Source organism: Pinus tabuliformis, chromosome 5_1 (genome assembly GCF_031772625.1).
Source record: "Pinus tabuliformis cultivar Carrire ecotype Pingquan chromosome 5_1, CPIR1, whole genome shotgun sequence".
Lineage (NCBI taxonomy): Eukaryota > Viridiplantae > Streptophyta > Pinopsida > Pinales > Pinaceae > Pinus > Pinus tabuliformis.
Genome location: NC_142305.1, coordinates 719,386,763 through 719,409,047, shown reverse-complemented (window position 1 = coordinate 719,409,047; position 22,285 = coordinate 719,386,763). Strand labels below are relative to the sequence as shown.

At 41.3% G+C, this 22,285-nt stretch overlaps 1 pseudogene; it reads right to left on the bottom strand.

The window, feature by feature from the left end:
* LOC149166933 (CSC1-like protein ERD4) overlaps positions 1–17,397 on the bottom strand; it is a 38,151-nt pseudogene extending 20,754 nt beyond the window's left edge.
* Between the last annotated feature and the right edge of the window lie 4,888 nt (positions 17,398–22,285).

Here is a 22,285-nt window from a genome sequence, read left to right as displayed (position 1 = left end):
TATATTTAGAACCTAATCAGTCTGTATGGTATAGATGGCTTTGTTCTCATAAACTGCTTGTCACCTAGTCACTTTTTATGGAGAAAATTATAGAACATTATGAATATACAAAGAGAAACGCCTTCTTTAGGCAATTGATAAATCTCAAACAAAAAGGTTCAATGGCGGAGCATATTGAAGACTTCAAAAAATTGAATATTAGAGAATCGATATTCCAGAAGGGCATAGGATTGATGTCTTCATAGGGACTTTAAAAAATAACATCCAACATGAGGTTTGCCTTTGGGAACTTGATTCATTGGAGAAGGCATTCAAGGTGGAAAGAAACGTTGAAAGCAAAATATGGAAACAAGGAAGTCTACCCCTCACAATTATAAAGATGGAAGTGTTGTTTCTCCTAGCATTCCACAACCTACAATGTTGACACCAAAACAAATGAGGAAAAAAGAGAAAAAGGGCTTTGTTACAGTTGTGATAGAAAATACACTAAAGGTCATAAGTGTGCTGAGAATAAATTATTATACGTAGATTATGAAGAGGAGGGAGAAAAGGAACAAGAAAAATCAAAAGAGGAGGATATACACTAGGAACCAACCCTAGAGAAAGAAGAAATGAATCCGACCATATCTTGTAATGCATTGGCAGGAATTACCACTCCTCAAACTCTTAATATAGAAGGATATATCAAGAAGAAAAAGGTAATAGTGTATATTTATTCGGTTAGTACCCATAATTTTATTCATTGTAAGATAGCCAAGGAATTGAATTGCTTCCTATATCCAGCATCAGAGTGTTAAGTGATGGTTGCAAATGGAGGAACTATAAATTTCTCGGGAAAGTGACATAATATCAAGCTAACCATGGGGGAATATTTATTTAATATTCCAATGCTTTCCATTCCAATGGGTGGTGTTGATGTTGTATTAGGAGTCCAATGGTTACAACCTTTTGGGACGATAGATTTCAATTATCAAGAACTTTTCTTGAATTTTTTTTCGGAAGGAAAGGAAGTTGAATTAAGGGGTATCCAAGGAAACCAGGAAATATAATTAGATCTAATGGCATGACAAATCTTTTGAAGAAATAACAACGGGGCATAATTCCACAATTATGCTCACTAGAGGTTCAAACATCAAAATATCTATTTCTCCAAATCTCCAAAAAGCCTTGGACAATCATTTCAAGGTGTTTGAGACTCCCAAAGGCCTCCCACCTCTTCGTGATCATGATTATGCTATTCATTTGATTCCAGGAAGTGTTCCTCCAAACATCAGGCCTTACATATATCCTTATTCCCAAAAGAGTGAAATTCAACGTATGGTTGCAGAAATGCCAGAGGCTGGTATAATTCAACCTAGCCAAATTTCTTTCTCTTCACCAGTAGTATTGTTGCACAAGAACGATTGATCATGGAGTGTGTGTCTAGATTATAGGGAACTCCACAAGCTCATTATTAAAGATAAATTTCCCATTCTTTTCATTGATGAATGGTTGGATGAATTACATGGAGGAATTTACTTCACCAAGATGGATCTTTCTTTAGGATATCATCAAATTAGAATGAAGACTAAAGACATTCCAAAAAAAAACATTCAAAACTCATGGGAGTCATTATGAATTTTGGTCATGCATTTTGGCCTTACTAATGCACCTTCCACATTTCAAGGTTTGATGAATTCCATTTTCAAACCCTTCCTTAGAAAATTTGTGTTAGTAATTTTTGATGATATACTAATCTACAACAAGTCTTGGAAGGATCATGTTCAACATGTTGACATGGTGCTCAAACTATTGGAGGAGAAACAATTATATGAAAAAACCTCCAAACGTTTCTTTGGAGTACAGGAGGTGGAATATTTGGGTCATATTGTATCTCATGAGGGTGTTAAGGTAGATCCTAACAAAATTAAATCCATTAAGGAATGGAAAATCCCCAAAACCATAAGGCATATTTGAGGATTTCTCGAGTTGACAGGGTATTATCTCAAGTTTGCTAAGAATTATGGGAGAATAACAAAACCTCTAACATCATTACTGAAGAAAGATGTATTTTATTGGACTCTAGAAGCAACTAAGGCCTTTGAACATCTGAAATATGCAATGTGTCAAGCATCGGTGTTAGCTATGCCAAACATCATAAAAACCTTTATTGTGGAATGTGATGCCTCAGGAAATGGAATCGGTGTTGTTTTAATGCAAGAATGAAGACCCATTGCTTTTGAAAGTCATCCAATCAAAGGAAAGTATTTACACAAACCTATTTAGGAGAAGGAAATTTTGGAAATATTACATGCACTAAAGCAATGGCGACCTTACCTAATGGGAAGACACTTAAAGATAAAAATTGATCATGATAGTATTAAATAATTTTTGGAACACAGATTATCTTCAGAAGAGCAGCAAAAAAGGGTGAGAAAGATGTTGGGTTATGAATTTGAAATCATCTACAAAAAAGGGAAGAAAATGTTGTCGCAAATGCACTCTCAAGAAAGGATGAGGATGTGGAAGCATTGCTTTGTGCCATTTCTATTATCCAACCGGAGTGGATAACCGAAGCAAGGGATGAATGGAAGAATGATGAAGAGGTGTGGACACTCATTCAAAAGTTGCAACAAGATCCTAGTACATCTGATACATTTAGCTGGAAAAATGATTCATTATGGTACAAATATTGCTTATATCTTTGTAAGAATTCCCAACTCAAACAAAATATTATTTTGGAATTGCACACCTCTCCCTTAGGAGGGCACTTAGAATTTTTAAAAACTTACCATAGGGTCAAGAAGGAATTTTTTTGGGATGGCCTTAAATCTGATATTCAGAAGTTTGTGGTAGAATGTTTGGTTTGCCAACAAAATAAAGTTGATACAATTAAGACCCTGGATCCGTTACAACCTTTAGTCATTCCAAGTCAGCCTTGGGAGGAGGTATCAATGGATTTTATTACAGGTTTACCCAAGTATGAAGGAAAGAGTGTCATCATGGTGGTAATTGATAGAATTACAAAGTATGCACACTTTTGTGCATTATCTCGTCCTTTTAAAGCCAGTACAGTTGCTACTACATTTATGGAAACAATTAAAAAGCTTCATGGAAACCAAAAGATTATAGTAAGTAACATAGATCCCATTTTCACTGGAAATGTTTGGACGGAATTATTTTCTTATCTTGGTACTCAATTAGCTCATAACTCATCTTATCATCCTCAATCTAATGGGAAAACTGAAATAGTGAAAAAATGTTTGGAAGGATATCTTTGTTCTTTGTATCTGATAAACAAACACAATTGGTCAAGTGGTTACCTCTAGCTGAATGGTGGATAACACTTACTTCTATGTTGTAGCAAAAATGACCCCATTTTATGGCACTTTATGGATATCATCCACCATCCATCATCATCTTTAAGAGAAAATTATAAGGCTCAAGCAGTGGAAGATCACATCGAGAATCAACAACAAGTTCTCCAACTCTTAAAGTATAACCTCACTTTAGCGCATAATTGAATGAAACAACAGGAAAATCAGCATTGCAGTGAAAGATGTTTTGATTTAGGTGATTGGGTATTTTTACGGCTACAAGCATACAAAAAAATTTCTCTCAAGCAATCTAAGAAGGATAATAAATTATTACTCAAGTAGTATGGTCCTTGCATGGTTTTGCAAAAGATTGGTACTATGGCATACAAATTGGAGTTGCATGCATCTTCTCGAGTACACCTAGTTTTCCATGTTTAATGCTTAAAGAAGGTTATCGATGACAAGATTCCAGTTCAAACAATGTTTCCAAAACTTGACGAAGAAGGAAAAATCATATTTGAGACTGAAGTAGTCACAGAAACAAGAACCCGACAGCTATGGAATCCATCAATTTCGGAGTATCTCATTAAGTGGAAGAACTTACTTGCTGAAGATTCCACATGGGAGGAAGATAATTTTATATAGAAGCATCCAAAACTACTCAAGCATTAAGTACAACACTTTTTTGAAGGGGAGGGGCATGTTAGGTCAATATAATACTAGTGTAGCCCCTTTATTGTTATTTTTGTGCCCATGTAGCCCCCATATTGTTATTGTTGTACCCCATAGAAGACCACTATTTTTATTGTTGTGCCCTTACATTATTATTGTTATGTAGGCTCTGTTTATATTATGACCCCTTAGACTCCTATATATATAAAGGAGGTATTGTCATTTGTATCATCAAGAATTGTTTATTTATGTAAGGTAAAGGAGGTTTCCCCCTCGAAGAGGATAATTTTTAAGTTGTTGATTTATATTTTCTTCTATTTTGTGAGTTGGTTACATAACAAGTGGAGATTTAGATGTTCTGTATATCCAAACCTAATCATATTGGGTGGAGACACTCTATGCTCTGGACTCCTAGATGCTAGGTGGAGGCATTGTGGACTCTAGATTCTCATGTAAACATACATGTGATTAGAGTTTATATCCCTTGAGCACTTCCCTTCACAGGATTTGAATTTGGCTAGGGGGTGGTTAACTACAAGAAAGAAGAACAATGCAATTGGCCCATGGTTAGGAAGAGAGTTGAAGTCCTACTCTCAGATTGTAGTTGATTTCTTCATAAGATGATTTATTTACTTATGTATTTTTACATGTTGATGATATGTGAATGATTAATGTTATTATATAGCATGTTCTCTTAATGAGATGTGTGTATTCATGTATGTCTTGATGAAATGTGTACTTGTTAATCTCATGGTATCCAAACTTTAGGATTTTGACATGATTGCTATACTCATGGAAAATTTATATGGCTTGTTAATTTGTTGTAATGTTGTTGTGGTAATTGGAATTCCATGGTCTATCTTTTATATTTTAGACAAGAGTCTCCATGTTAGGAGGTTTCCATTTAAAGTGATGTGTAAGTATGTTATATGGCTACGAAGCTTGCAGGGTTTGCATGTTATAAATTCCCTTACTCATGGTATAGTAATGGTCATTCATATTTAGCTACATTATAAAATAGTTGTATTGTTGTGGCTAAGCCCACTGTGTGTCAATGCCATGATACTGGTTGCATAAATTCCTGGATAGTAGGCATGATTAAGCTCTTATGAACCTATGCATTCATTGTTTATCCATTGCTTAGATGTGTCTTGACAACTCAAGGAAATGATCATTGCATTAAGGCATGGTTAGGATGGAACTAGGCTCTTGGATAACCCTAGTCGAATCCCTAAAAGGATTGTAGAAAAACCAAAAGTCCTTTTTATGGTTATGGTAGGTAATATTTAGTGGCTACTATGCAGTCGATTTGGAATCAAATTTGGGATGGATGCGAGAACACGTTATAATTATGCAATGTGCTACAACATGGCGAGATAGGTCAAGCTTGAACTTGGGTTAGACTAGAGGGGCCTATACCAATGTTTCTAACACTATAGAGTGGGATGGGACCTGCACTTTATTAAACTATTTATTTCAATTCAGAATTTTAGGAGTCCGCAGGTTCGCGGTGCAGGAAGTGCATAGAGTTAGTTCAAGACTTAGATGTGAGACAAGGGCCAAACTAGTCTAAGAGTTTGGGAGTTTAGGGTTTGGAGTATGTGGTAGTGTGGAGTTGGTTTGGGGCTTGGATGTGAGCTAGCGGTTGAACTAATACAAGGGTCTAGGAGTTTAAGTAATGAAATCCAAACCATCAAACAAACATACATCAAGGAATTTCATTGATATGACATGGCTAGGGTATATGAATGACATGTGGATGTTACGTGGCAGGTATTGTCTACATGGAAAGGATCTATTGGCAAAATTTGAAAAGGGCATAGCTTGAGATCTAGTTATCAAATTCTAATGAAATTTATATCATAGGAAAGCTCTTGACAAGCTGAGTGTGACAGGGAATCCTAAGGCTAACTATGCTAATTTTGGGGAAAGGAAGAAATTTTGTAACCCCATTTCCATGATAATACAATGGAGGTTGGGTTAAATGAAAGTTAACACCTTCCACCTGACCTAGTATATCCAAGGGGGTGGGAGGTAGTGTTATAAATAGTTATCATAAGTGTGTTGGGTATACCTATTGGTGCACTAACTTTAATGCATGATAATAAATCCAACACACAAATAGGTAAATCACATAAATAAATAAAATGATATTTTTAAAATTATCAATGGTTGAAAACTTTGGCAAGGGCACTATGAATGATGTAGTTGAATAAATATAAAGCATTGAATGTGTTAGTGTACTTGTAAAATTTTAATGCAATGTGTTTGGTATATTTACTAAATGTTGGAACACTAATTAGTTTAACACATTTTTTATGCAAAAAAATTTAAGTTCAATATTTAATAAAATATTATAAATGGTAATTTAGTATAGACTTTTAATATTTTACCTTAGAGATATATTTTTGTTACACAGCAATTTGTCACCGTCCCTGCTACCCCTCTCCCGCATCTTGGAGGACTCATTCCGAGACCTATGAGAAGTGACATGGCCTACAAACACTTGCATTTCATTCCCCTGAACATGAGTTTTGTTCACCTTGAAGACATCTCCTGCTAAAAAACCCTAAAAATAGCCCTTTTTCCATTGGCGCGGTTCCATAGTGCAGCCCTCGCGCCAATGGGGGAAATCCTCCAAAGAGGGCGCGCCAGTTGGCGCTCTGTCACAGAGTCGCACCTGCGCCAACCATAATCAATGGTGTTTTTTAACAAACAAATGGCAAAAGTTTCATCCTAACAAATTCCTGTACTGAATCTATCTTGAGTTGGGTGGGTTGGCTACGGACTTCCATAGAGAGGAAGTGGTTTTCCACCTCTCATGGAAGCTTCCTTGATGATATGGCCAATCCCATGATTATTGTGGATGATCCAAACTCCTCTTCCTCCATCTATAAAAGCTTGTCCATTTTCCTTGGCAAAGCTAGTTCCATAGTTCCAGAGATTGAGAATTGTCAAGTTTCCAAGAGCTTCATGCTGCAAGAGCCTTCTTAATTCCCACAAGGCCAAATCCAAGCAAGGAGATTCTTGTCCAATAACTGAAGAGAGAGAGGCTTGTCCCTATTCCCAACCAGCTTTACAAGACATGTGTTGCTGACTACCCAGCCAAAGGAGAATCTAGCGTCAGAACTTTGGTTGTATTCTTCTTCGATGAATTGTTAATGAACGACTATTGGTTATGGTTCCACTCTTATTGTTATTTGTGATGATGATGAGTTATATCCTTTCTGACTGATATATAGTTGCATCTGTTGGATTTTATGTTTGTTTTTTCATCGTTTCTTGTATGTGCAGGTGTCCATTCGCGGAGATCGTGGGGATTGTGATCTACCGGAGCAAAGGAACGGGAGCACCACCTATTCTACAAGCACTAGCGTTGGAATCCAGGTAGGCCTTCATCACTGGTCTATTAATTTTCAATTAGGAACTTGTGCTGTAGCGTTGTATGATTGTTGCTAGACCCAGTCTGGGCTAGTAGGGATCGCCTCTGTCCGCAGAGGGGATTTACCTCCACAACAATTTGGCGACTCCGCTGGGGAGCTTTTCTTGCCTTTTTTGGTTGTTTCTTGATTTTTACCTGCTTGTTCAGCCTTCTGGTTGAGTCCTTTTGCTCTTTCTTGCTTCTTGGTTTACCTGGTTATCGTTGGCCTAGTCTTGGATTGCTTCTTTTTTATTTTTGCATAGCAAACTTGATTGGCGCGCTTTTTTAGCGTAACAGTCGCGCCAATTGGCGCAAGTTGCTAATATAGAACTCGCGCCAATCCTTAAACGGTGCTCTTTGCAGCCTGACAGTCGCGCCAGGCCTGGGAACTTTTAAAGTTTGCTTGTTTTAAGCCTTCTGAGCTTGGTCTTTGTTTTTGGATACATTTTTTCGACTGCTTGAGTGTGTTGGAGTCTTGTTTGACTGGTTTTAACCTTTACCCTTTGGGTGTTTGCCATTTTCTATCGATTTCACGTTTTATCCCTAGGGCATCTAGTGGCTTTGTGTGTTGAGCCTTCTTTATGAGTTTTTGGTCTTCTAGCAGTACAGTCGACTTTCTGATTACTCCCTTGCACTCGTTTAGTGGTTGTTAAGCATTTTATTGCATTATTTGAGTGACTTACCCCTTTTTTCACTTGGATTCCGCTTAGTCTCGCTTTGGGCCTAGATTACACGGCTCATTGGTGTCTTTGGGACTTTTCTTGGTTTTGAAGGACTGCTTTGGCATTTAGGGATCTGATTGTGTTTGCATTGAGTGAAATTTGTGTTTTTACTCTTTTATTATCGTTTCTCAAAGTTTGTTTAGTGCATCTTGCCATCAATTTAAAAAAAAAAACAATCTCTTTTGCTTTTCATTAGTTAATGTGAATTAGAGCTTTTCGTTGTTATTAGTGATTAGTGACTTTGAAGAAAAGTTTGTTAATTTCCATTAGCTGCATTAGAGATATTGTTGATTGTTCTATGATCATTTTGTTTGTGTGAAAGCTCTCAACTCTCTCATAGTTAGCATTCATCGAATGAAATGATATATTGTGGCATATAGTTTGCATTTAGGAAATTTTGAGACATTACATACGGTAAGGCCTGAAAACTGAAACATAATCCAAGATCAACTTTAAAATGAACTGAATGAATCTAACAATGCATTGGAACATAACGCACACATTTAGAGGTCTAGGCTACAGACGTGCTCCAGCGTCGTTAAACCTAGTCACTTTTGTTTCCACTCAAGGTTGGGTGATTCTTCCTTCTGTGACTCAATAGTGGTCTAGTACGGATTTTAGCTCCCACGTACCATCGAGTATATGGGGAGACCCCACTAGGTTATCATCCTTTATCCATAGGAAACCGTGTCTGCCGCCTTACAAGCTGTAACGCACCGAACACAGCATTCGGGAAGATTGACTACCATACGGAAAGTCCTTGGTTTTCATATGACTGCCAAGGTGTATATGCAGTTTTACAGATTTGTTTGGTAAACCTTTTTGCCTAGTCCTCCAAAGTAGTCACTTTCATTCCTTTTCGGACTCCCTAAAAGAAAAGGTCCATCTGAGCACTTGTCACTTCAGACTCATTAAATATTCAAAGGCCACTAGAGTCATCTTTTGTCCTTTTCTCGACTCTTTAAAAATGAAAAGGTAAAGCTTTGTTCCTATGTCTTAAAATTTATTCGGCCATGATTCACATTTACCCGGTTAGATCTTGTTTGTGTTAGCTTGAGTAAGGTCCTTTCTCGTTAGTTTGCCTAGGATCTTTTGAAGTTGTCATCCTGGCGGAATCACCGATCCTATCTCCCGTTCTGAGTGACCAAGGGTATCCTTCCTCTGTTGCTCCTGAGGTACCGGTTGTGAGTGATACTCTCCCTGTTATTTCGAGTATACAACCGATTAACTCTTGTGCTCTAGACGACGAGGCTTACGAAATTCACTGGAACCTCGTTTGGGAGCCTTCTGAAGAAGATATCCCTCCTACTCCTCCTGGTGTTTCGGTTCCAATGTCTTCTTCTGATATGGAGGACATATCCCCTGTCACAAGTGAAGAATCCGTTGCGACGAGTGGTGAAATTCCCACCGCAACGGAAATTACACCTTTTCCTAACACCCCTCTTGGTGTTATGTTGCCTTTACACTATAAGGCGTTAAGGGATGTTATGTCTTCTAGGACTCCCTCTACGAGTTCTATATGGTCACACACCGTCACTCCGACCTCGGAGTCCTTTATTCCTCAAATTCACAATGTGTCTGTCACTTCCGTCCTGACTATTCCAACTGTTTGTGTGGCTTCTTCAACCCCCGTTGTCGGTGTCGTTACTGCATCCTCAGTTGTGACCGCTGCTGCTGGGCCTTCCTCAAGGTCAGCTTACAGTGGCCCATCAGCATCCGTACCCGGAGTTGTTAATCTTGTGGTAAATGCCTCACCTTCTTTTGGTTCCATTCCAGCAGGGGGGCATACGATCAGTATTTACAAGTTGTTCAGCATCTGAGCTCACAAGGTTCGTTCCATTACTGCGATCCCATAGGAAATCACCTTTATCTTACCGGATCCTTGCCATCTCATCCTACCATTGAGGTCTCGGTTCCATTATCAGTTGCTTGGGGCACCACCACTTACCATGGTGGCCAAGTATCGCCTACAAATCTTCAAGGACCACCTAATCAAGGCCAACCGTCTTACGTGCAAACCTCTCAAGGGCAGCAGTATTATGGGCAGTCTTATCCAAGGCAACCTGGGGGCCCTCAAGGACAACCCTTTCAGGGACAACCTTTAACCTCTGGTGGTCCATCTTTTACCTATTTTGCTCAACCTTCTGGTAATCCGAGACAACCTTACATGCAACAAGGTCAACCTGGTGTCCAGCAAGGTTATCCTTCTAGGCAAGCTGGTCAACCTTACGTTCAGCAAGGCCAACCCACTGTCTAGTATGTTCAAGCATCTGGGCAGGTCGGTCGACCTCAAATCCAATCAGGTCAACCAACTGTCCAGTCCACTCAGCCATCTGGTCTGTCAGGACAACCCTCAGTTGTACAAGGACAACCCAACACCCAGCAAGCTCATCCTTCTGGGCAGATGGGCCAATCTCAAGCTCAACCCGGTTTTCAGTCCCAGGTTGGGCCCCAGACCCAATATGGTCTTCAAATGCAGGTTGGATTTCAATCCCAGCCAGCCTATCAAACGCAACTTGCCTCTCAGGCTCAGTTTGGAACCCAGCTGCCTTATGGTTTCCAGCAATCCCAAGGGAAAACTCAATTTGCCTCGTATCAAAATTATCAACAACTGCAGGTGAGTCCTTATCAGAATTACCAACAACCTTATATTTCTCCTGCAGGCCAATTTGGTAATCAATGGAATTCTGGGGGGCAAATCCAAGGTCAGCCATCCTATAACCCCTATGGGAAAAATCCCTACGGACAAAACCCTTCGGGGCCAAATCCGTCTGGAAAAAATCAATGGGGGCAACCACCAACTGGCTGGAACTCTGGTACTCCTTCCTATCCGCAGCCCCAGATGTCCTTTAACCCTCAGTTACCCTTTTTAGCGACGTTGGAATTACCGGATGTGTCCAAACTGACCAATGATCCTATTCTTCATAATCCGTATTGGCCGCCGGTTCCAACTAAGATTCCCGGTGATTGTCCCAAATTTGATGGTAAAGTTGGAGAAGATCCTCAAGCTCACGTCATGACTTATCATCTATGGTGTTCATCGAATTTGTGGCTTAATGATTCAATTCGGCTTCGCCTTTTTCAAAGGACTCTCACCAGTCTACTGCTAAATGGTATATTGAGTTATCTCACGGATCTTTTTAGGATTTTAACTCGTTGGCTATGGAATTTTTAACTCATTTTTAGTTTCCGATTCGATATGAAATGGGCACACACCTCCTAACATCCTTAAAACAGACAACAGCTACGCATATCTCTGATCATATCCATGAATGGAGACGGCGTCGTCGTTTGATTAAGTTTTGGATTCCCGATCAGCTTCTCACCGACTGGTTCACGACTTCGTTTGTCAGTCCGATACCATGGGACATTGCGATGGGGGCATGTGTAACTGAAGAGCAAGCTATTGCGCGCGCTCAGTACCTTGACTTGGTTTACTCCCAGTCTAGTACATTATATGATTATTTGCCTGATGCCCCGAGACCAAGAACTTCCAAAGCCCCACCAACACCATCTGTTGATGGTATCATTGGTTCCGTTAATCCGCCCTCAAATAAAACTTCCGCGAACCCTAGGAAGCAAAAGTCGAATGCTCCGAATGAAAATACTTCTCAGGCTGTATCTAATTCTGGTAATACTTCTGAGGTCAAAGCCATCTAGTCCACCACGACGGACAAAGCCTCGAAAGGAAAGAAGAAGGGAAAAGGAAAGAATAAAGCGGATCAACCTAAGCAGGATTCCCCTAAACCTCCACCCAAGGAAGGCACCAAACGCAAGCCCAAGTACCCTTGTCTTATCTATGATGAGGATCACTATACCAAAGACTGCCCGAGGTGGTCTGAAGTTAGTCGTTTGTTGAAAGGTGCTCCCGGGACTCCTGCTGTCTTCAAAGAGCCTTTTCCCTCACAACAAACGCAAATGGTGGCTAATCCATCTCAACCCTCTTCTTCCTTTGGTTCTCAAGTATTTATGGCTAGGACGATCCCGTCCACATCAGTACTCGGGAAAAAGAGTATCTATCGCCTGTCGGGAAAGAGCCTGAGGTCCCCTCTAGCGCTCCTTCGTCTAGTTCTAGTCCGCTCCATATCGAGAGACCTAGCACTGAGACGCTCATCCGACCCCCTCTGAAAGGTGTACTCCGGAAATCTTCTTACAACCCTAATGCTCGTGCTACCCAGCACTATAGCATCATTGAGGATTTAGCTCAGGCTTCGTCTGCTATGTCCGCCTTAGAAGTACTATAGAGTTGCCCCTCTCAGAGGAAGTCCTTGCTATCGGCTATCGGTGGCATAGACCCAGTCGACTCGGATTTTATTACTTTTGACCTGGAAAGCCATACACCGAGACTGCCTCACCAAATCGCCTTCCTCATACAGGTCATTATCAATTCTAAAACAATTCATCGTACAGTCATTGATGAAGGCTCTTCAACTTGCATCATGTCTGTTTCCTATTGGAAGGCTATTGGTTCTCCAACGCTGAGCCAGTCTCCTACAACCTTGGAAGCCTTTGATGGGAGAGAGTCTCGCTCTTATGGCATACTCCAATGTTTGCCCATTTCTTTGGAAGGGAAGACGGTCGAAGTGGAAGTTGAAGTTGTTGATGCTAATCTTACCTACAAGCTCCTTCTCGGACGTAGCTAGACATATGCCATGCAAGTTGTGGCTTCATCTCTCTTTCGTGTCATTCGTTTCCCTCATCAGGGGAAGATTGTCACCGTAGACCAGCTCTCCTTCTTCGCCTCCTCTTCCGAAGGCAACGTTCCTTTTGTGGAGCATACCTCCAAACCATATGAGAGTGTGGGAGCTGGACTTTTTAAAGATCCTACCCTGATGGGTGTTTTTTCACTCCCACCTCCTAACGTCGCTCCTATCAATATGATTTCCGTTCGCTCTGATCCGTGGGTTCTTCCCCCCGCTGATCAGGTAGAATCATGGGGCGATGAGATGCCGTTGAGTCCTGCCGAGCTCAACTACATCGAAATCGTTGTTGCATCGGCTCCCCCTTCTGAACTTGCTCCTTCGAGCAGGGCTCCCGACTCGTACGCTCATTCCCCTTGGCTTGGAGATGACGCTTCTTCGGATCCTTTAAAGGAAACTTTTCCTTCTGATGAAGCCATTATCGAGACCATGTCTCTCGAGGAACCTCCTTGGTCTGATCGTCACCATCGTTCCTCGTTTCTCCCTGCCCATCGGGAAATTCTTACCTGTCTTGAGCGGTTTGCTCCTTGTCTCCCATCTCAACCCCTTCAAACACCCATTCAAGTTTATCAAGTGTCCTCTGAAGGAAATATGGGAAACATCATGCAGACCCAGCCCATCGACATCTCTGTGAAACCAGGTATTGTCGAGCATATTCATATTGGAGTCACTTGCACTTAGAAGGAAATTTAGCTCTATACTGATATTTTTCACGAATTTCGTGATGTCTTTGCTTGGTCCTACAAAGAAATTCCCGGCATTGATCCTAGCTTAGTGGTGCATGAGATACCTACGTATCCGGGTGCTAAGCCTATTCGCCAACGTCTACACCCCATGCACCCCCGAAAGGCTACAACCATTAAAGCAGAAGTTGAAAAGCTTCTTAAGGATGGTTTTATTTACCCCATCCCACTCACAGATTGGGTCTCCAATATCATCCTTGTGAATAAAAAACAGGGTACCATTCGAGTCTGTGTTGATTACCGTGACATTAACCGGGCATGTCCCAAAGATAACTTCCCCACACCATTCATTGATCAACTCATTGATGAGTGTGCTGGGAGCGAAATGTATTCATTCATGGACGGTTTTTCTGGGTATAACCAGATCAATATTGCGCCCGCCGATCAGCACAGGACTACCTTTATCTATCCATGGGGCACTTTCACCTACAAAAGGCTCCCTTTCGGTTTGAAGAACGTCGGTGCTACCTTCCAACGTGCAATGTCCTATGCTTTCCATGACATCCGTCACATTGTACAACCATACATGGATGATCTACCAGCCCATTCAGCCAAACGCCAGGACCATCCCGCTCATCTTCGCGAAATCTTTCTCCGCTGTCGACACTATCGTATCAGGCTCAATCCTCATAAGTGTGTCTTCTGCGTTGAGTCCGGCAGACTGCTCGGGTTTATCGTCTCCCGAGAGGGCAACCATTTGGATCCCCTTAAAGTCTAGGCTATTCTGAATCTTCCTCCCCCTGCTTCTTTGCAACAATTGCAGAGTTTGCAGGGCAAAGCGAATTTTTTAAGACGATTCATTCCAAATTATGCCGAAGTGGCTAAAGGTTTTACGCGGCTACTGAAGTGGATACCCCTTTTCATTGGGATGTCGTCGCTCAAGAGTCCTTTGAGCGTCTCAAGGGTATCCTTGTTTCTGCTCCATTGTTGCGTCCTTCAAATTATCATCGCGACTATACTCTTTATTTAGCTGCTGCCGATACCACTATCGGCATGGTTCTCGTTCAAGAAGACGATGATGACACTGAGCATGTCATATATTATCTTAGCCGAAATCTTTTAGATACGGAAACTCGATATGCTTACATCGAGAAGTTGGAATTGGCCGCCGTTTGTGTCGTCCAACGTTTCCGCCATTATATCTTGTTGCATACTACTACCGTGGTTTCTGATTGCAACCCGATGACGTACATTTTGTCACGTCAGTTGCTGGGGGGCAAGTACTCGAAGTGGATCATCATCCTCCAAGAGTTTGACTTGGAATTCACCACTGCCAAGTCTAATAAATCCCTTGTCTTTGCGAGTTACTTTCCTCTTTGCCATCTCCTACCGCGCCCTCTCGGTTAGAGGACCATATCCCGAACGAAACTCTGTTCCTAATTAGCACCCTCGATCCCTGGTACGGGGATATCATAATATATCTACAAACGTCCTCCTTTCGTCTTGCTGTGTCCAAGGATGCTCGGCGATGGATCCGTCATCAGTCTCAGCCCTATCGTATCATTGGGGACACCCTGTACCGTCTCGGCGCTAACTCCGTCCTCCGCCGATGTCTAACTTTCGAGGAAGCCGAGGGAGTTTTGAATGACTGCCATTCTGGCGCCTGTGGTGGTCACATGTACGGATATGCTACTGCTCAAAAAATCCTCCGCGCTGGTTATTGCTGGCCCTCCATCTTTAAGGATTGCATTCTTGCCATCCGTTCTTGTCACGAGTGCCAAATATACTAGCGGAAGATGCATGCGCCTCCCACTCCATTGCATCATGTTGTCACCGTCGGCCCTTTTGCAAAATGGGGCATTGATTATACGACCTGTAACCCTCGCTCGGCCGGGGGGCATGGGTATATTATCGTTGTCGTCGCTTACTTCACCAAATGGGCCGAGGCGATGCCCACATTAACTGAAGACGGTCACACAGCGGCGCAATTTTTGTTCAACCATGTTATTTCATGGTTCGATGTCCCTCAGGCCATCCTCACGGATCACGGGAAGCATTTCCGTAATCACATGATGACCGAGCTAACAACCCAGCTAGGCTTACGGCATGATAGTTCGACTCCATACTATCCTCAGGCCAATGGCCAAGTTGAAGCCATCAACAAGGTTCTGGTTACGATGCTTCAACATACCGTTGGCATGCATAAGTCTAACTGGCACTTGATGTTGTTCCCCACCTTGTGGGCCTACCGAACCTCTGTGAAGGATGCCACCAGTTTCACTCCATTTCAATTAGTTTACAGACTGGAGGCTACCCTTCCAATCGAGTGCGAGATCCCTTCGTTGAAGTTGGCCATCGAATTACTTCCCAACACTACTTCGGTAGAAGAACTCCTTCTTTACCTAGAACAGTTGGACGAGACCCGTCGGTTAGCCTCTCTAGCTATCGAAGCACAGAAGAAGAGAGTGAAAACTCACTTCGATCATACTGTTCATCCTCGTTCTTTTTTTGAGGGAGATTTAGTCCTGCTATATGACCAAGCGAATGATAAGCTGGGGGCAGGGAAAATCGAGCCCATGTGGCTGGGGCCTTATATTGCAAAGAGAGTTTTGCAGAAAGGGGCCTACGAGCTAATTGACTATGAAGGGAATCCTCTCGATAAGCCTCGAAACGCGCTGTACTTGAAAAAGTACTATGCGTAAATTCCATGCACTTCGGTTTGTACATACATGTGTTTTAGAAGGTGTGTTGTGTGTGTGTTTTCATGTTTTTGGCTTGGTGTGAAGGCATGATTGCCGCTTATTGTGTCTTTTACTTCTTGTGCAGATGTCTGGTGCACCTTACGTTGGTTTCGTTGATGGTGCCTACCGCAGCACCCGCAACTTGTCTTCTATGGCGTGGGTGATCTACGTTCCTCACGGTGAGTTGATAGATCTTTAAGGTGTGTGTTTAGGTTGTACCACAAACAATGTTGCTAAATATAGTGCTGTGATTGAATTACTCGCCGAGGCGATTAATCTCGGTATTCGTACATTGATTGTGAACCTAAACTCTCAACTTGTCATCCACCAGCTCAATGGGCAATATTCCATCAGAGACCATTGTATTTTAAGGTTGTATTTACGTGTTAAATTGTTAGAGAGGAATTTTGATTTCATTACATATCAACATATTCCATGACGATTGAACACGTTAACTGATGCATTGGCTAATCATGTATGAGACAGGAATTTGCGTAACATGTAATCAAAACATTATACAAGAAACCATATAAAGCACAATAATAGACCATAAGCATATGTATATATATATATATATATATATATATATATATATATATATATATGTCGAAATGTTTGCACAGTGTGCATCACATAGATCAAAAAATAATGCATGTTCGTCTTAATACATCTGGAGACGACATGTCTCTCAAAAAATATGCATGAAAATAAAGCCTAGGTGTCTAATCTGCATGGTGCTCATGATAACAAGTCACCGCACGCACTAGGCGTCTCAGAAGATGTTGGAGGCGACTAGGCACTCCCACTGTATGTCTCTGGTATGCCAGTGGGACATCTCCCAGCCGGGCATAATCTGGAATCCCCCGGGTGATCCCCTCGAGGTTCTGGATCAGCTCTCCTCCCTTGGCACCCTCTGCCTAAAGGTCAGTTGCAAGCTAAGTTCTCCATGAAATGGAAGAAATACCGGCTGGTCTCTCTGGGCCAACATCTGCATACACATATGACTGTTGTTAGAACGAGCATGTATTAACAAAAAAAATCATAAAACATAAAATCAAAAAGAGATCATACCCAGCTCCTCATCCCACTCATCTCCCTCTGGCAGTGGGAGATCTGGGTCACCTGTGAAGTCAGTCCCTGCATACGGCCAATCCTCGACCATGATTAGCTGGCAACGGAGCCACTCGAAGAACTCTGGCCTCTAAGACATCTGTTGGCCTCCTCCCCCTCTGGGCATCAACGCTGCCCAATGAGCCATTCTCGGCTCTCGTGGCACCGGATCAGCTATGATGGCCCCCTGGCCCTGAAATATTGGTAATCGTTCCAGAATGAACATTACCAGAATTGAATCATAGCCAAACTGCTTCAGTTTGCCTCGCTTACATTTTGTAAGCTGTCTCTTCATGTTTGCACTCACTGTTGTGGCCCAATCAAAAATAGTCGGATTCAGACACTCTGTGGCCAATATGAGTTGGTTTTTTGTTGCCTCGTGGGCTGCCTGTGCCCCCGTAGCCCGTGTGATGGTAAATAACACCGCCTTAAGTGTTAGATCCCGAATGGTGGAAATATCCACCTTTGCTCTCTCGGATCCGAATTGCGCCCCTGGGCATCACCTCGCCCATCTTCTCACCAGATGGTCTGCTCCCTGTCAATATGGGCACTGACCCTCTGCGTGACAATCCCGTGATGAAATAGATGTCAGAAACATCCAATTCCAATACTTGGTCTTGTAATCGGAACACTTGCTCGTTTTCGTCCCAAAGATTGATCAAGTATTGTAAGAGCTCAGGTTGAGCTCGTAAGTAAGGCATTAGGAAGAGTTTTTTCAGCTTGCAATTCCTGAGGGCATCCATGCAAGCTTTGTCTTCCATGGCCAATTTGTCCACACTGTCATGCTCCCTTTCTTTCCATTGGACCACCATTTTGTTCGGTTGCCTGCATCCACATGGTCAAACAAACCTTGATTAGATCTCTGGTAGGCTCAAAATGCATTTAAATCACTTGCAAATTTGAAATTCAAAAGAAAAAATGTGCTTCGGCCGTTGGCGCGACTGTTTTTAAAACAGTCGCGCCCATTGGTGCGGGCCTTTGGAGTATAAAGGCCCATTGGCACGGGTCCGTGCCCGATACCCACGCCAATGGGCGCAGCCCTAATTTTTCAAAGTCCTCCCACAGAGATCGAATGAGGACAAGAAAACCATTAAAAAATGGATTAAAATGGAGTATGAGGAAGAGCCTCTTACCTGGAACTAATGGAGCTCTAAATGGTCGCACAGATCTGTCACAATCGTCGCCCGAAGTTCACCACTAAATGGACCATTACTGCTCTTCAATGAGGTAAAAAGTAAAAAGTAATTTTGTTTTTACCATTTTGACATACTTATAGCTTTTTCAACTCAAAATAGGTTTTAAAAGTCATTTTTTATGAATATTTTAATATATTTTTGACAAAAATGGGATTTACACTTGTTTTTGTGCAGCGATAGGTTTTTATGCGACTTAGACGGTGAAACGAGTTGTATTTTATACTTTTTCGGACTCGGTAAATACATAAAAAAGTCATTCTGGAGTCATATTTCAGCTCTTTTCTGACTCTCTAAATGTGAAATATTACATGACTCATTCACTAGATGGCTGCGACCATGCATGAGTCTATTTATCGATCCTCACTGGATGGCTGCGCCCATACCTTGGATCTAGATTATTGTGTACTCTACTATCAATGGCTGCGCCCATACCACATATATCATGTATTTGAGATATCAGTTGTACTTGTCCACACAGGTTTCCCAGCAGCAGTGTTTTCGGTTGGACATGTTCTCGTAAAGCATTTCACCCCTCTCTCTCTCTCGGGCCTCATGCTTTAGGGGGCATCTGTTACACAACAATTTGTCACCGTCCCTGTTACCCCTCTCCCGCATCTTGGAGGACTCATTCCGGGACCTATGAGAAGTGACATGGCCTACAAACACTTTCATTTCATTCCCCTGAACATGAGCTTTGTTTGCCTTGAAGACATCTCCTGCTAAAAAACCCTAAAAATAGCCCTTTTTCCATTGGCGCGGTTCCATAGTGCAGCCCTCGCGCCAATGGGGGAAATCCTCCAAAGAGGGCACGCCAGTTGGCACTCTGTCACAAAGTCGCACCCGCGCCAACCATAATCAGTGGTGTTTTTTAACAAACAAACGACGGAAGTTTCATCCTAACAAATTCCTGGACTGAATCTATCTTGAGTTGGCTGGGTTGGCTACAGACTTCCATAGAGAGGAAGTGGTTTTCCACCTCTCATGGAAGCTTCCTTGATGATATGGCCAATCCCATGATTATTGTGGATGATCCCAACTCCCCTTCCTCCATCTATAAAAGCTTGTCCATTTTCCTTGGCAAAGCTAGTTCCATAGTTCCAGAGATTGAGAATTGTCAAGTTTCCAAGAGCTTCATGCTGCAAGAGCCTTCTTAATTCCCACAAGGCCAAATCCAAGCAAGGAGATTCTTGTCCAATAACCAAACAGAGAGAGGCTTGTCCCTATTCTCAACAAGATTTGCAAGACATGTGCTGCTGACTACCCAGCCAAAGGAGAATCTAGTGTCAGAACTTTGGTTGTATTCTTCTTTGATGAATTTTTAATTAACGATTATTGGTTATGGTTCCACTCTTATTGTTATTTGTGATGATGATGAGTTATATCCTTTCTGACTGATATATAGTTGCATATGCTGGATTTTATGTTTGTGTTTGTGTTGTTTCTTGTATGTGCGGGTGTCCATTCGTGGAGATCGTGGGAATTGTGATCTACCGGAGCAAAGGAACGAGAGCACCACCTCTTCTACAAGCACTAGCATTGGAATCCAGGTAGGCCTTCATCACTGGTCTATTAATTTTCAATTAGGAACTTGCGTTGTAGCGTTGTATGATTGTTGCTAGACCCGGTCTGGGCTAGTAGGGATCGCCTCTGTCCGCAGAGGGGATTTACCTCCTCAACAATTTTCCTTAATGTGATTTGTATGTGAATCAAGGATAACAATAGTAGTAGTAGGTTATCCCATATACCTTCATACATCCATGGAAGGCCTTATAGAAGGAGAAGGGATATGTTTCTTCATCCTATTACATTTCAAAATCATATACTTTTGAGGGTTATTGACCTCATGTTTTATGATAAGGCTAGCTTCCTCAAGGGAAACGTGGACTTATCGATACAATTGGTATGTTGTTAGAATTATGGTAGGTAGGTATTCAAAGTCGGTATGGATGTTTTTTATTTTATAATAGGATATATAAGAGGGGAAGGATTTTATCCATTTTACCAATTTGACACTTAGATTTTTAGCAAGAGCCCATTGGCATATATGTACAAATATGCCATTGTGAACACTATTGACCCTAGTGACTTCCACATTTCTCGGGTCTAGTTGAGTTTATAGTTTTTGGAGTAAAGGAGATGTTTGCCCTTTTATATTTGGCTAGTGAACAAGATGGAAGATCACACAATGCTTGAACAAACTTTTGTTGCATCATGTGGAGCCATATTTATCCACGTGGAGCCATATTTAGAGGAAATGTCCTAGAACAACTCCCTCATTCATTAGGAACACACATTTTTCATGGCTTAAGGAGAGGTTCATCTCCCCACACCTTTGCAATACCTTGCTAAGGTTGGAGAAAGCTTCTTTAAATTCATTCCCATAGGGTGTGAATTCATCCATATAAATTTCTATTGAATCATGTACAAGATCAAAAAATATGCTAAGCACAACCCTTTGGAAAGTGGCAGGGGCATTACATAAGCCAAATGGGAGGACCTTATAAGAAAAAGTCCCCCATGGACAAGTGAATGTCGTATTATCTTAATCTTTAGGACTAATTTGGATATGATTATATTCACTAAACCCATCCAAGGAGGAAAATAACTTTTCCCAACAAGTACATTAAGGACTTGGTTAACGAAGGGCAAGGGAAAATGATATTTCCTTGTGGCTTTATTAATTTCCCTGTAATTGACATAGATTCTTCATTTTCCATTCTTTTTCAAAACAATAACCAAAGGAGATATCTATTCACTATCTGAAATTAGATAGATGAATCATGCATCATGAGTTCTTATTTAACAATGCCATTTAAAGTAGGATTCATTCACCTTTGAGGTTGGCCAATGGGCTTGTGATCATCTTTTATGTATATGTTATGGGTGCGTACAAATGGATTTATACCCTTCATACCTTTTTAATCCCATGAAAATGCCCTAATGTGTTGCATGAAGATAATGATCAATTGTTCCTCTTGATTAATTTAAAATGAGGAACTAATATTGCTCTTGATCACTTGAAAATGAGGAGCTAATTTTTAACATTTTGGAGGGGTTGATTTCCACCATTTTTGTGTTATTCTAATTAGAATCAATAACCAATAATTCTACGTATAGATTGTTCTTGGAACAATTAGATTGTCCAAGAGATAACTCCTCTTTTAGTCCATCAATATTCATAGTAGCATGATATTGATTTTGCATAAAACGGTCAATTAAGTCATCTTCCTCAACTTTCTTGTTATTGGGGGTTGTTTCTATGGTACACACATGATAGGTTGATGAAGGGTTAGAATCCTCTTCTTCTTATTCTACCCATGTGGGAAAATCAACTTCATCGAGAGGTTGAGTTGGGGGATATAGTACAAGATATTTTCAAGATTGCCCATTAGTAATTGTCATGTTTTTGTTGAGAAATCTAGGGAAACTAAGTTAGGGAAAATTAAATTTGATTTCTCTTAACTTTTATAGTTGATTGTGACATGAATTTAGTTTATTTTTATCCTTGTTTATTAGTATGTTATTTTATCATCAAACACCTACCAAAAAAAAATATCATCAATGACAAATGGACACTAGATGTAGGCACTCAGCCAGGGAGAAAATTCTATGAAGGGGAAAACCCAGTCAAACTATTCCACTATTCAAATCATATTGAGACAACCAATACCCCATTGACCAAAACATAGATCCCATCCATCCACCAAGTAAACTTCCATGTAATAAGCTTCTTCCTTTAAGTCA